Below are 11830 nucleotides of genomic sequence, written 5' to 3' on the forward strand. Positions count from 1 at the left end.
ACAAGGGGTGATACAAATATTGGCTTTAGGCATTGTATGTACTAGCTCTATCTATATATCAATCCTTTAATGTAACATCACTTGTATGTATATACCTTACCTGAATAAACATCTGAATCTGAATCTGAATTGATGAATTTATAGATAGAGCTGGTACATACAATGCCTAAAGCCACTAAAAAAGTAAAAAATCAAAATGTTTATTTAGGTAAGGTACATACATAAAAGATATTTTACAAAGAGTGATGGATTTATAGTTAGGGCTAGTACACACAATGCCTAAAGCCACTATTACACAAAGCGTTTCGGGCATAAAAAACTTAAATGACTAAAGCTTAATACTAATTGAGCATAAGGAGTAAAATGAAAACATGGAATGAAAACATAGCTGAAAAAGCAGCACAAATACAATTCTGTCGACAAACAGCGCTCTTTAATAATAATAATAAAAAAAACAGACATTGGATGACATTAGAGGGGTAAGGTAGGTTACAGCTAGGGAATTTATTAGGTATAGCTTCGTTTTTATCTTAAACTGGTTGAGAGAGGTACAGTCTTAAACATGGCTGGGAAGGTCATTCCACATTCTGGGTCCCTTGATTTGTAGAGCATTTCTAGTATGATTAAGTCGTACTCTAGGAATATCAAAACTGTATTTATTTCTGGTGTGGTGCTCATGGGTTCTGTTACAACCTTCTATGAAGCTTTTGAGGTCAGGATTGGCATTACAGTTTATCGTTTTATTAGCGTTACTATTACGCTAAGCGTTTCAAGCAGGAAAAACATTAAAGACTAAAACTTAATACTAATTGAGATTAAAGTATAAAATGTGTTGAGAAAAAATAAAAAAAAAGGGGGGAACATGGCAGAACGACAGCAAAAATACAGTTAGGTCGACAAACAGCATTGTTTAAAAATAACAAGACATGGGTTGACAATATAGGGGTAAGGTAGGTTACAAGGAATTTATTAGGTAGTGCTTAGTTTTTTTCTTAAACTGGTTGAAAGAGGTACAGTCTTTAACATGATTGGGAAGGTCATTCCACATTCTGGGTCCCTTGATTTGTAGAGCATTTCTAGTTTAAGTCGTTCTCTTGGAATATCAAAACTGTATTTGTTTCTGGTGTGGTGCTCATGGGTTCTGTTACAACCTTCAATGAAGCTTTTGAGGTCAGGATTGGCATTACAGTTAATCGTTTTATATATGTATAATACACATGAGAGAATGTGCAGTGACTTAATATCTAACATTCAGAGATTTGAGTAGGGGTACCGAGTGATGTTTGGGGCCAGAGTTGGATATTGTCCTAATAGCAGCTTTGTGTTGAGTAATTAGAGGACGTAAATGATTTTGGGTAGTAGAGCCCCAAGCACAAATACCATAGTTGAGATATGGATAGATATAAGGGAGTAATAGAGAGTCACCAGGGCAGGGCGAGGTACATATAATATCTTATCTTAGAAAGAATGCCAACAGTTTTTGAAACTTATTTTGATATATTTAGAATGTGTCCCTGGAAATTCGGCTTGTGGTCAATGAGAACACCAAGGAATTTAGTTAGTTTAGCTCATTTATTATGCACCCCATACCCATCTTGTGGGCGGTAGTGGAAAGGGTTACAGAGGCACATAATGGACTCAGGGACTGAACCCCACAATTCATTTATAAATAAATATAAATATATAAATAAATGTTTATTTAGGGGGCATATCATTATAAATCGTTATAAATTAAAAGTTGTTCAATTTGCTTATAAATTTATTTATGAAATGGTTATAGAAAGGGCTGCAACTGGTCCAAGTTTCACCATCACACCCTAAACAGAAAAGGAGAAAAAAAATACACAACGTATTATGCAACGAATGTTCAACATTCTCAAATAATCTCAGGGAACACATGTGTCAACTAAAATGTCTACTATGTGCTGTAGAAGCACAAACTCTTGTAATAATTGTAATATGTATGTGCAATATATTTATATTTAAAAAAAATTTTTTTTTTTTTTTTTTTTAATTTCTTTTTTTTTTGGCCAATTTTGTTTTTAGTTTGTTATCAAGGGATTTGCATGAAACTTGCACACCTTGCTCAATGGATGCCTATCTGTAAGGGTGCTAATTATGAACGAAATCTGTTGAAGTCAAGCTCAGCTACAGGTGGCCGAACTTGGATCTTTATTTTACTCTGGAAAGTAATTTACACCTTCAAAGTACTTCAGAGCTTTCATTTATTATTCAATTTACATGCAAATTACACCTTATATGTAGCGTTTGTGCTTCTACAGACTGTAGTAGACATTTTAGTCCAAATTCTATTTGTTGATTTTATAAAAATTAATAAATATCATATATTGCATATTTTTTAGAAGGGTAACTTTGAATAATTATATTATTGCACTAAACACTTTTTTGATAAAACGGATCACTAGAATCCTTTATTATGTGCTTAATTTAATATCTGAGTGTTATAGAAATGATTTTAGTTGACACATGTGTTCCCTGAAACTATTTGAAAATTCGTTGCATAATTCGTTGTTTATTTTCTTTCTCCTTTTCTGTTTAGGGTGTGATGATGAAACTTGGACCAGCTGCAGCCCTTTCTATACCCATTTCATACAAAAATTTATAAGCAAATTGAACAACTTTTAATTTTACAATGATATGCCCCCTTTAGGTAATGTACATACATACAAGAGATTTTACAAAGATTTATGGATTTAGAGATAGAGATATAGTACATACAATGCCTAAAGCCACTATTACGCATTAAAGCGTTTCGGACAAGAAAAACATTAATGACTAAAGCTTAATACTAATTGATTATAAAGAATATAATGTGTTGAGAACAAACAAAAATAGAGATAAAAAAGGGGGGAACATAGCTGAAAAAGAAGCACAAATACAATTAGGTCGACAAACAGCGTTGTTTAAAAAAACAGACATGGATTGACAATAGAGGAGTAAGGTAGGTTACAGGGAATTTATTAGGTAGTGCTTCATTTTTATCTTAAACTGGTTGAGAGAGAGGTACAGTCTTTAACATGGTTGGGAAGGTCATTCCACATTCTGGGTCCCATGATTTGTAGAGCATTTCTAGTTTGATTAAGTCGTACTCTTGGAATATCAAAACTGTATTTATTTCTTTTGTGGTGCTCATGGGTTCTGTTACAACCTTCAATGAAGCTTTTGAGGTCAGGATTTGCATTACAGTTCAGGGTTTATATATGTATAATACACATGAGAGAATGTGCAGAGACTTAATATCTAACATATTCAGAGATTTGAGTAGGGGTACCGAGTGATGTCTGGGGCCAGAGTTGGATATTGTCCTAATAGCAGCTTTGTGTTGAGTAATTAGAGGACGTAAATGATTTTGGGTAGTAGAACCCCAAGCACAAATACCATAGCTGAGATATGGATAGATGAGGGAGTAATAGAGAGTCACCAGGGCAGGGCGGGGTACATAATATCTGATCTTATTTATTTATTTATTTATTTATTTATTTATATATATACAAGAAGGTACATTGGGTTTGTGAGAACACATTGGATAGTACAGTATTTACACGCTTGTAAAGCCACTAGTACGCGCAGCGTTTCGGGCAGGTCCTTAATCTAACAGATAATTTTAAGTAGGTAATTTCTATCAGAATTGATAAATGATAAAGATACATTGTAAGAGAAACATGAGATGAGAGAGCTTAGTAAGTATATTAAAGCACATTGTTATATTAAAGATCTGATTGATTACATTAACAGCTTGATTGGTAATTTAAACAAGATTAATAGACACCATACAGCAGATTGAGAACACATATAAGACAGCTATGATCACAATGGTAAAGATGTTCAGATTGGGTACATAAAGATTGGGAGACTGGGTAGCAATAGATACAGGTAAACAAGATTAATAAACACCATACAGCAGATTGGCAGCACATATAAGAAGACAGCAATGCCCACAATGGTAAAGATGTTCATATTGGGTACATAAAGATTGGGAGACTGGGTAGCAATAGATACAGGTAAACAAGATTAATAAACACCGTACAGCAGATTGGCAGCACATATAAGAAGACAGCAATGATCACAATGGTAAAGATGTTCAAATTGTGAACATAAAGGTTGGGAGATTGGGTAGCAATAGATACAGTGCAATTTTAAGGCAAAAAGTGAAAAACTATGAAGATGAGATTAGGTACTTTTTAGTATTGATTTTGAATGATGTAAAAGTTGGACAGCTTTTCAATTCAATAGGGAGTGAGTTCCATAAACTGGGTCCCTTTATTTGCATAGAGTGTTTACACAGATTAAGTTTAACTCTTTGGATATCAAAGAGATATTTATTTCTGGTGTGGTGATAATGGGTCCTATTACATCTGTCCAGGAAGAGTTTCAGAGCAGGATTTTCATTTAAGAACAGGGTTTTGTAAATGTAGTTGACACAAGAGAATTTATGGAGTGAGATTATGTTTAGCATGTTTAGGGAGTTAAACAAGGGGGCTGAGTGTTGTCTAAAAGCAGAGTTTGATATTATTCTGATAGCAGATTTTTGCTGGGTGATGATGGACTTGAGGTGGCTTGCAGTGGTTGAACCCCATGCACAGATACCATAGTTGAGATAGGGATAGATTAGTGCATAATATAGAGAGATGAGAGCAGAGTTAGGTATATAATATCTGATTTTGGAGAGTATACCAACTGTTTTAGAGACTTTCTTAGTTATGTGTTGTATATGGGTACTGAAGTTGAGTCTCTTGTCTAGGAATAGGCCAAGAAACTTTCCATCATTTTTATTGCTAATGTTTACATTGTCTATCTGAAGCTGAATTGCATTTGTAGATTTGCTTCCAAATAGGATGTAGTAGGTCTTTTCTATGTTAAGTGTTAGTTTGTTGGTTGACATCGATAAGTGGACTTTTTTTAGTTCATTATTAACAACATCATTTAGTGTATGTGGGTTGGGGTTGGAGTAGATGAGGGTAGTATCATCAGCAAACAAAATAGGTTTCAGAATGTTAGAGACATTAGGCAGATCATTGATGTATATAAGAAATAGAAGAGGTCCCAAGATGCTTCCCTGTGGCACTCCAACGGTTATTGGTAGAATGGGAGAGGTTATATTATTGATGGCTACACATTGGTGTCTATCACTAAGATAGGATTGGATATAGTCCAGTGCATGGCCTCGGATTCCATAATGATGGAGTTTACATAAGAGGTAATCGTGATTAACAGTATCAAAGGCCTTTCTCAGGTCAATGAAGAGTCCAATCGGAAACTCATTTTTGTCAAGGGCTGAGTAAATTATATCAAGGAGACTAATAATTGCATCGTTGGTACTCTTTTGAGAGCGGAAGCCAAACTGACAGGGGCTAAGAATGTCAAATTTTACAAGATAGGAGTAGAGCTGTTTGTAGATAATTTTTTCAAATATTTTTGATAGTATGGGTAGGTTCGATATTGGTCTATAGTTGTTTATGTCTGCCGGATTACCTCCTTTATGAACTGGCGTTACTCTTGCTTTTTTAAGGATATCAGGGAAGGTATGACACTCAAGGGATTTGTTGAACAGCAGAGCTATAGGTGGCGCAAGGGCATGGGAGGCGCTCTTGTATACAATGGATGGGATTTCACTGATGTTCCCAGCTTTGGTTTTTAGTGAGTGTATGATGGACACAACATCTGTCGGGCTGACTGGTGAAAGGAGAAGAGAGTTTGGATAGCTGCCTGAGAGATATGTGTTGATATGTGTCTGAGTCTGTGGGATTTTACTTGCAAATTTAGCACCAATCGATGAAAAGAAGCTATTAAATTCATTCGCCATTTCTAAGTCAGATGACGGTGTAAGGCCATCCTTAGAGAGTGTTATCTGGTTGTGGGAGTATTGTTTTGTTCCTAGGATATTGGAGATGGTATTCCATGTGCTTTTCATGTTGCCTTTTGCTTCTTTGAATCTAGTCTCATAATATGAAAGTTTTGCTTTTCTTATGATACTGGTAAGCACTGATGAGTACCTTTTAACTACTTCCTTTGAAACTAGGCCACTCCTAAATTTCTTTTCATATTCAGGTTTTTTGTTGATTGATTTAATTATGCCACTTGTGAGCCACGGGTTATTTTTCCTTTTATCAGTTACTTGTTTGGTAAGGAGGGGACAGTGAGTGTTGTAGAGGCTTAGAGTTTTGGATGTAGCGATTGAACAGAGTAGGACTAAGGACACCTCCCTGTGAAGTGCCAAGTTCAAAATCTCTCGTTACCCTCCTATGCCCTTGGAACAGTATAGATGACTTCTGTTGGACATATAGCCTTTTATCCACCGTAGTAGCCATCCTCCAACATTCCTTTTAGCAAGTTCGCTCAGAATGACGTGTGGGTTAGCAATGTCAAAGGCTGACTTAAGATCTAGGAAAGTGGTATATGACCTATCAGTATGCAGGGTGAGGAATGTGGTAATACAGTGATGTACAGTCTTTCCATGCGTGAAGCCATATATCTGGAGAGACAACAAGTTACTAGTTCTGTAAAGGAAACGGTTTAGAACCATCCTCTCAAGACACTTACAGAGAAAACTAGTGAGGGAGATTACGCGAAAATCACACTGCTAGTTAGGTTTAGAAATGGGAATAATAAGGTTGCTTGTCCATGACTTTAGAAGTTCCCCAGTTACATAGCTCATATTATACAATTCAAGCAAGGGATTCCCTGGAACTAGCAGAAGCATACGCAGTATGTTGCAAGTAACTCCATCCTCCCCGGATGATTATTGTTGCAAGTAACTCCATCCTCCCCGGGTGATTATTGTTGCAAGTAACTCCATCCTCCCCGGGTGATTATTGTTGCAAGTAACTCCATCCTCCCCGGGTGATTATTGTTGCAAGTAACTCCATCCTCCCCGGGTGATTATTGTTGCAAGTAACTCCATCCTCCCCGGGTGATTATTGTTGCAAGTAACACCATCCTCCCCGGGTGATTATTGTTGCAAGTAACTCCATCCTCCCCGGGTGATTATTGTTGCAAGTAACTCCATCCTCCCCGGGTGATTATTGTTGCAAGTAACTCCATCCTCCCCGGGTGATTATTGTTAATCAATGAAAATAACGGCAGCAAACCATTCTTCCCTTAGTTTTATCCTTTTTATTTAAGCATGACACTTATCAACTTGTAGCGTATTTAAACTTAACACTTATAAACTAGTAGAACATTATCTGCCTTAACTGAAACCATGCTGATGCTTTGAGAGAAATCTTAATTTTTAAGTGTTCCAAGAGACGTTTCCTTGCAAGCTTCTCTAGCGCCTAACTGAGAATGGTCGATAATGAAGCTACTGTGTAGTTTAGTGCTCCTGTGTCCTCTCATTATGGCATGCTGGCACTACACTGGCTGTCTTCTATTCCTGTAGCAACTTCCTCTTTTTCAGTAATGGGTTGAAGAGTTAATGGCAGGTTCAATTCCGCAGATTCATCTATCAGTCTCCACAAATATCATTCGTTGTTTTCAGAGTTTATGACTCACATATTGTTTGGAGTAAGGTGATGGATGAGTATTTATGACTCTCATGTTCCTTAGAGTAAGATTGTGAATGAGTGTTTGTGACTCACATGTTGCTTAGAGTAACGTGGTGGGTGATTGTTCATGATTCTTATGTTGTTACAGTAAGGAATTCGATGAGTACTTATGGTCCGAATGTTATAGTAAAGCTACATTCAATGTGTTTTAGAACTTCAATATGTTAGCTTATCTGACTGAACGGCCGGAGAAAACCCCTCAGTAAGCAAGATCTGGTCGTCAACGATCCACCTCCCCTCAAGTCAAAATGACGTTCACTGCCATTGAGTTGGTTGATACCTGGTTGATACCTGGTTGATGGGGTTCTGGGAGTTCTTCTACTCCCCAAGCCCGGCCCGAGGCCAGGCTTGACTTGTGAGAGTTTGGTCCACCAAGCTGTTGCTTGGAGCGGCCCGCAGGCCCACATACCCACCACAGCCCGGTTGGTCCGGCACTCCTTGGAGGAATAAATCTAGTTTCCTCTTGAAAATGTCCACGGTTGTTCCGGCAATATTCCAACCAAACCCTTCATAGACTTTATTTACCATATTCCCCATGCATGCTTCTTGACTGAATCCATTTTTCCCCTTACATAGTTTGGCTATATAGGTACACATTATTCCTAACAATCTTCAGCTGAGAAGGCACTACTTTGCTTGGCGGAGTATTACTGGTGACTCTCGGCTTCCCAGATATCAGCTGTAGATTTATTCCAATAAATATTGTCCACTATGTCTACCAATAATTTATAATTGAAACTAACCTCCACAGGAGGTAAGGTTCATAACAAGTGTTTGTGCTAATTATTACTGGAACATACACTTATAGAAATGATTTACCTTACTGTCACTTATTCAAACACATTCCAAAATTCATGAACAGTAACAATTCAACAAATATTTTTCCTATATACTTTATTTATTTATTTGGTAAATCTAAAACCTATACAAAACAAGCAACTCACTATATTTCATTTTGCTTCTTAGATTCTTGGTGTTTATGCAAGATAAGATCTGTGTTTATGAAAGAGTAATCAGAAGCCGTCGTAGCCCAGCTGTGGGAGCGTCCTCCGCGGCCTCGTAGCCCAGCTGTGGGAGCGTCCTCCGCGGCCTCGTAGCCCAGCTGTGGGAGCGTCCTCCGCGGCCTCGTAGCCCAGCTGTGGGAGCGTCCTCCGCGGCCTCGTAGCCCAGCTGGGGGAGCGTCCTCCGCGGCCTCGTAGCCCAGCTGTGGGAGCGTCCTCCGCGGCCTCGCAGCCCAGCTGTGGGAGCGTCCTCCGCGGCCTCGTAGCCCAGCTGTGGGAGCGCCCTCCGCGGCCTCGCAGCCCAGCTGTGGGACCGTCCTCCGCGGCCTCGTAGCCCAGCTGTGGGAGCGCCCTCCGCGGCCTCGCAGCCCAGCTGTGGGACCGTCCTCCGCGGCCTCGTAGCCCAGCTGTGGGAGCGTCCTCCGCGGCCTCGTAGCCCAGCTGTGGGAGCGTCCTCCGCGGCCTCGTAGCCCAGCTGTGGGAGCGTCCTCCGCGGCCTCGCAGCCCAGCTGTGGGAGCGTCCTCCGCGGCCTCGTAGCCCAGCTGTGGGAGCGTCCTCCGCGGCCTCGTAGCCCAGCTGTGGGAGCGTCCTCCGCGGCCTCGTAGCCCAGCTGTGGGAGCGTCCTCCGCGGCCTCGTAGCCCAGCTGTGGGAGCGTCCTCCGCGGCCTCGTAGCCCAGCTGTGGGAGCGTCCTCCGCGGCCTCGTAGCCCAGCTGTGGGAGCGTCCTCCGCGGCCTCGCAGCCCAGCTGTGGGAGCGTCCTCCGCGGCCTCGTAGCCCAGCTGTGGGAGCGCCCTCCGCGGCCTCGTAGCCCAGCTGTGGGAGCGTCCTCCGCGGCCTCGTAGCCCAGCTGTGGGAGCGTCCTCCGCGGCCTCGTAGCCCAGCTGTGGGAGCGTCCTCCGCGGCCTCGCAGCCCAGCTGTGGGAGCGTCCTCCGCGGCCTCGTAGCCCAGCTGTGGGAGCGCCCTCCGCGGCCTCGTAACCCAGCTGTGGGAGCGTCCTCCGCGGCCTCGTAGCCCAGCTGTGGGAGCGCCCTCCACGGCCTCGTAGCCCAGCTGTGGGAGCGCCCTCCGCGGCCTCGTAGCCCAGCTGTGGGAGCGTCCTCCGCGGCCTCGTAGCCCAGCTGTGGGAGCGTCCTCTGCGGCCTCGTAGCCCAGCTGTGGGAGCGTCCTCCGCGGCCTCGCAGTCCAGAGTTCCACCCAGCTGCTAACAGCTTCTTTTACTGTTCACGTAATAAGTTTTTTTTTCCTTGTATCATGTATTCTTAAAGGGGCATATTGACAAAATATGCAATAAATGAAAACTGGTTCGGTTTCAATCAAACTTTTTTGCTAGTTGCATATGAAATTGGCTTCATCTGGTCCGAGTCTCAGCATCGAAGCATAAATAGGAAAGGAGAAAAAATATATAATTATGTGTCAACATTTTTCCAAAATGATAAAAAATTAACATCAAACACAAGTGCCAACTGAAATCATGTCTATGACTCTGCTATCACAATAGCATATAATAATAATAATAATAATACAATTGTTTTATAAAATAAATGAGTTAAAAAAAAAAAAAAATTTTCCTATTTTTTTCTTATTTGTTTATCAGGCGATTTGCATGAAACTTATACACCTGAATGCACGTAATCCTTTCTGTAAGGGTGCAAATTGTGGAAGAAATTGGTTGATGTCAACCTCAGCCACAGATGGCAGCACCTCTGACTTCATTTCATTATAACTTTTTAATCAAGTAACATAAATGTAACTACTTCTCTTTCATTTTTTATTAAATTTACATGAAACTTACACTTTAAATGTAGAGTTTATGTCTCTACAATCTGTAAGAAGAGTTTTTTCTAAGTTTATTTATTGATTTTATAAATAGTTAATAGACATGATATATATGCATATTTTTTTTTTTTTTGTGGGGGGGGGAGGGAAATTTGATTATTTATATTAGTCAAACTAAACATATTTTGGAAAATCCAGTAATACAAATTCTTTAGTATATGCTAATGAGATAGAACAGTGTCATAGAAATGATTTCATTTGACACTTGTGGTTGTAGTAAATTGTTGAAAATGTGTAATATGTGTTGAAAAAAAATATTCTCCGGTTCTGCATAAGCTGTGATATTGAAACTTAGAACAGTTGCAGCCCTTTTCACATGCAACTAGTCCAGAATTCCACCCATTATCGTAGTGAGGCTTCTTTTACTTTTCTCCTAATATAGTTTTTCATTTTTTTAATTCTTAAGATGTGAGTATTAATTTGGAAAGAATATAGTAAAATATCAAACAATATAAAGGGAGAGTTGGAGATCAAATCGATATGTATGTGTCTATGGAACATTAGTAAGTCTGGGACACTGTATTGCCTAGATAATAGTCTTTTGGTCACCTAAACGTTTCTCACAACTTTGATGTAAATTATCTGTCCATGTGCGCGTGTACCATCCTAGCAGTCTTCACCTTGTTAACAGAATAAAAAAAATCTGTTTCTAGCCTATAATATTCCTGGTGCCCTCTCTTTGTCTCACCTACGTTGAGATCTTTGCATTTGTCAGTGTTAAAGGAAAGTGACTATCTAGATCTCCTTGTACTCTCCTTCAAACGTCATTGTTTGTAAATCTCAGCAATTATGCACAATCCGCAAGTATGAATACCTAAGACATTCTTCTGTTAGTTTGATGACATATATCACAATCTGAATTACCCCAAATGATCTCGCGGGGGTACACTACTTGCGTTTTTTTAATATTTGAATCTTTTGCCGCTGATTTTTCTTTCTGCATTATCCTCTGTTTTCAACCAATGATATGTTCTCTCCTCCACACTAACACTCCTTTAGTTATGAAATCCTGATCTTCAATTCTGGGATTGAGACCTTCTAAAAAGAAATGTGGTAAACGTTTGTTTCTTTTCAATGAAAATACAGGCAGCAAACCCTTCTTCCCTTATTTTTATCATTTTTATTTAAACATAACACTTATGAATTCCTATAACATTCTCGATCTTAAATAAATCCATGCTGGTGCTTAGAGAGAAATCTTTATTTGTTAAGCGTTCCAGGAGACGTTTCCTTGCAAGCTTCTCTAGCGCCTAACTGAGAATGGTCGATAATGAAGCTGCGGTGTAGTTTAGTGGCTCCGGTGTCCTTTCTTTCTGGCACATTGACACTACATTGGCTGTCTTCAATTCCTTTGGCAACTCCCTCTTTTTCAGTGATGAGTCAAAGGGTTAATTGTAGGATCAAGTCCGCAGCTACATCTTTCAG

Source organism: Procambarus clarkii, chromosome 15, assembly GCF_040958095.1.
Source record: "Procambarus clarkii isolate CNS0578487 chromosome 15, FALCON_Pclarkii_2.0, whole genome shotgun sequence".
Lineage (NCBI taxonomy): Eukaryota > Metazoa > Arthropoda > Malacostraca > Decapoda > Cambaridae > Procambarus > Procambarus clarkii.